Source organism: Pteropus alecto, unplaced genomic scaffold (assembly GCF_000325575.1).
Source record: "Pteropus alecto unplaced genomic scaffold, ASM32557v1 scaffold113, whole genome shotgun sequence".
NCBI lineage: Eukaryota > Metazoa > Chordata > Mammalia > Chiroptera > Pteropodidae > Pteropus > Pteropus alecto.
In genome coordinates, this window is record NW_006433949.1 from 5,054,756 (window position 1) to 5,059,343 (window position 4,588).

A 4,588-nucleotide genomic window follows, 5' to 3' on the forward strand; every position below is an offset into this window, starting at 1 on the left:
TAGCATCTTCCATTGGCTGCTTCTCTCCCTCATCTCACTTCCCCATTCCTTTACAGAGGTTCCTTGCCCTCTCGGATGAACTACCCACACTCAAATTCCTGTCTCGATTTCTGAGAAAATCCATTTTAAGACAGTTGCTACTTCACTTGGTGACTACGCAGATTTCACAGGGGTTGAATTTCCATGCCAAACCCCAAAGGTCGGCCCTTGTGAAGACATGAAACCGGGGGCCAGGCTGAGATGGAGGAAGGGGTCAGGGTGGACCAAAGGAGAGAGCCTTAGTGTGAGGGTTCCCAGTCTTAAATGAGGGTCACAGGTACCCTGAGGGCACTGTAACTGGACAACAATGAGTCTAGTGGACCAGTGAGGATCTTAAGCACCATTTTGCAGCCAACCTGGGAGTAAAGGGGCAGAGAGCAGTTACTTGCCTAGAAGAGAAATTCCCAGTGTTTGAAGAAAAGCTTTTCAACCATGAATTTAAGAGGCCCGTCATCTAAATGAGGAGACAGGAAGGAGCAGAGGGGAGCCATCCCGTCATGTCAACGTAGAGTGGGCGATTATTTGCATCTTACGTGCCAGAGAGAGTATTTGGCTAAAAAGGAGACACTCAGAGATGGAAGGGCAGAGGCAAGAGATGGGGGCTTCTCTTGTCTGCCTGTCACAATGTTCGTGACTTGAAGGCCTCCTTTGCATCATCACGTGGCTGCCGCCTCCCCACCCCCTGACCCACCGTCTGTCTCTGCACCCCCTAGATTGTATTTTTCCTCCTCTTTGTGTGGGGCAAGTGGAAAACTCCAGCGAAAGTGGAGTCTGAGGCTAAGAGGCCATTAAACTATCCAGATATCTCTAATGAGTTTATTAAAATGCGCCTGTCCTCTGGAAATATAGACAGAGCCCATCAAGACTTATAAAGACAAAACCAAATAGATTTCAGCTGAAAGAAGCAAGAATGACTGTCTGCAGGCTACCACCTCCTCCCTCCCCACCCCCTTCCTGTCCCAAGGTAATGCTCTAAGCAGGTCAAATAGAGTGAGAAGAATTATATGTTCAGTACCTGCCAGGGATGTTATATTATGCTGGTTGTGTCCTGTGCCTTGGGGTTAAACCCCACCTACCCTCCATTCATCAAGCCAGTTGTGAAGACCAACCTGGGGATGCTTCAGCTCAGAGAAAAGTATATCTTTTTTTTCTAATTTCTCTGCCCAGAAGGGGCACATTTTTATAATTTCTGACTCAGGAGGAGCATCTTTTTATAATCCAAACAAGTCATGTATGGGCCAGCAACCCTGTTGTGTGCAAATAAATGGCCAGAGCCAGTTCATCCTTTAACCTAACCTCCAGAATAGCTGAGGATGGAAAAGGAAGTGAGGAGACCCAGCTGAAAGGCTGCTCAGGTCTGGAACTTCTCACCTTAGCCTGGAACTTATGCTGTTGAGAATCTGTAGCTCGAGCCCCTGGGTCTTTTGTCTGAGGAGGGCCACAGCAAGGAGGGGCAGAGGCTATTTTTTTTCTCTGCCGTGGGCCTGGCCCTAAACCTTGATTCTAGAGGTTCTCTCTACCCTTGAACTAGTCTTGGGAACCTGACCTTCAGCCAAGGGTCCAGCTAGTTTCCTAGAACTATTCTGAGTATCATGGAAGCTTAAAAATTCATCCAATTACCAAAACTGGCGGTCGCCCAGGTAGAACTCCCCAGGGCCTGATCACCCAGCCATCTCTACCAGTGAATTAAATTAGCATGAGTCCAGGCTTCCAAGCTCAGACTTTCAACAGTCTGTGGGGCAGCTTTGTTCATTCAGCACACACTCTGGGCCAGGGGCTGGTAGGTACCTGGCACAACACTGAACCTGTTATGTATGGCTTCTGCCTTCAACGAGCTCCCGCCCAGACAGAGAGACAATAAAACAATCATCCCCACTGAGTAATAGCGCTGCAGCACACAAAAGCCACTCGTTTTTGAATGAGCGAATGAATGAAAGATTCGATGAATGGATGAAGTAGAGAGTTTTGTGCTATCCTGGCCTGGGGATAAGAGAAGGCTTTCTAGATGAGGGAATATGTAAACTGGAGGATGAATAAATCTGGCCACATGAAGTGAGGAAGAGGAAAACGGTGTTCTAGGCAGAGGGAGAAAGGCACGTGCAAATGGCCTGGGGTTGGGAGAGCAAGATGTGGTGGAACCAGGAAAACTCACCAATCCATTGGCTTGAGGTTGTGGGGGGCGGGGTTGTGGAAGAGATGAGTTTTGTGAAGTTGGGTTGTAAAGGACATTGTCATTTGCATCAAAGGGTTTAGATTCATCCAGAAAAAAATGGGACTTTTAAACAAGCATGAGAGATTAGTATTTTCAGGTACCAGGTTCAACCCAGAGAGAACATTTCCATCATCTGGTGATGATGGAAAAGCACAGTGTCTTATAGTCCTCAGTTCTAATCACACAAGTTCCGTGTGGAGTTTGGTTATGGTCGGGTAGAGACGCTCTGAGTGTGGGGTTGAGAAGGTAGAAAAGGCAAGGTCCCATTCCGTATCCACTCTGGTGAAATCCTTGCCCACGGGAACCCATGATGCACCAGGGCAAATGCTTTGAAATTGGGAATCTAGGCTGGAAACAAGTACCTGGGTAGAGGAAGGCTCAGCCTGAATGCTCCCAGGTAGCAAGAAACGAGGTAATGGAAACCATTGTACTCACAGGCCCCCCTCAATTGAGCCTGGTTCCCTCCAAGAAGAGCTTGCCTGGTTCACTTGTGATATCCTGGCCACCAGATGTTCACATCTCTGAGGCAAAGATTCTCTGAGCCCACCCCTGGGCCAAGCCCCAGCCTGAGAGCTCAGGTCCCTGGGCCAAGCTGGCTGGCGTGATGCTTTCTCATTTCCGACAGAGGTGGTGGAAATGCACTTGTTACCTTTCCCAGAGGTGGGAAAGATGTGACATCCAAACTGCAAATAGGAAGGTAAAAAGGAGGAAGTGAAACAGGAACAGGGCCTTTACATTATTTATGAAGAAGTCTCACTCCAGAAAACCACCTGAGCAACCTTATTTTGAGGTCCCTTCTCCCAACGCAAAGCTCGCTAGGTCACCAAGCAGGTAAAGCAGCAGCCGCACTGGGTAGAACTTGGTAAAGCTGGACCATCCCCTTGTCTGTACGCAAAGCCTCCTGGGAGATTCCACAAAGGAAGCCCCGCCTCTCCAGTCCAAGAGCTGATATCTCGAGCTGTTTGAGTTATCTCTGTTATTCTCACAGTTCCGGTGTCTCCATGTATCACCCTCATGACCAACTTCTGAGAAGGCAGAAACGGTTCCTTAAGAAAGCCCAAAAGGCCCACAGTGCATGGGACAAAGTGGGGAGGAGGCAGGCTCTGGATAGCGAGGCCTGCACTAATATTTGTGGGACCCGGGGCAAGCGTATAAAAGAAGCCCACATACTATCTGTCTAATTGTTTATAAATCAAGCCAGCAAACTTAAATGAAATACATTCTGCTATCTTGGCAAGCCTTCAAAATTATCTGAAAAGCCAGATTTAAAGTCAGAATCTCAGACCCCTGAGAGGGCGACGCCATAACAGGGCAGCATGGAGGAGAACCTACCCTGAGGCCCTGGCCCCTCCCTTTCTCCTCCCATCCTTTGCCATGATGGGCCTTCCACACATTGCAAGTGGGCTCCTCAGCCTGAACATCCAAATAGTTCTGTCCAAATAGCCACCCTTGGACCTGGGAGTGTACACACTTGAAGCATGGTCCATCCCCAAGAAAAACAGATCCATAGACAAGCCTGCAGAGACCCTGAAGGGGGCTCAGGGGCCATTTAAACAGAATTCTGGGACCTCAGATACCCAGAGTCATCTTGGAGAAGTGGTATCCAGATAGCACCTTGTTGGCCTCACAATTTCTTGACCATTGGGGATAGTTTTCACTGGAGGAGGCTCAGGGTAGGGGTCCCCCACACCTAAATAAGTGTGGTACCATCGGTGGGACCCAGAACTGAACCCACTGTATCATCCCAGCTGTGGGAATAGTCCGAACGCTTAAAGAAAACCATCCATTGTGCTAACACCCCCACTGCCTTCCCAAGGGCAGGCTCTCCATCACCTCCTTTACTCCCTCATCTGTCCTAGTCGGCCCCAAGCAGGATTCTGGGAACTCCTCACTCCCAGTCACCCCAAAGCCAAATCTCCAAGCCCCAAAAGCCCTTTGTTGCAAGCACAACCCTCCATCCCCACCCCCCCTCCCCTCTGTGTCCCTTTGATCTTGACACCTAATGGTTGCAAACTCTAGTCCTCTATTTGCATACCCCCCCATCTCCACCCCCCCCCTCCATGTCCCTTTGATCTTGACACCTAATAGTTGCAAACTCTAGTCCTCTATTTGCATTTTCAGCGAGGGTTTGTTTTTTTGTTGTTTTTTTTTTTTTAAATCCAACTTGGGCATTAAGGGACTGACAGGAAGTTAGTGTTGATGACTTGAGGTCCCCTTACTGAGAAAATCAGACAGAACTGATGCCTCCCTTGTCAAGAACACTAAAAAGCAAAAACTCAAAGTTCAGGGCCAAGTGTGAGGATGTACAGAAAGGTGTGTGTTTTTTCTTGTCATTTG

At 48.6% G+C, this 4,588-nt stretch overlaps 1 protein-coding gene across 1 annotated transcript in view; it reads left to right on the plus strand.

Moving 5' to 3' along the window:
- SRRM4 (serine/arginine repetitive matrix 4) overlaps positions 1–4,588 on the plus strand; it is a 144,538-nt gene that overhangs the window by 129,230 nt on the left and 10,720 nt on the right. The window lies entirely within an intron of this gene.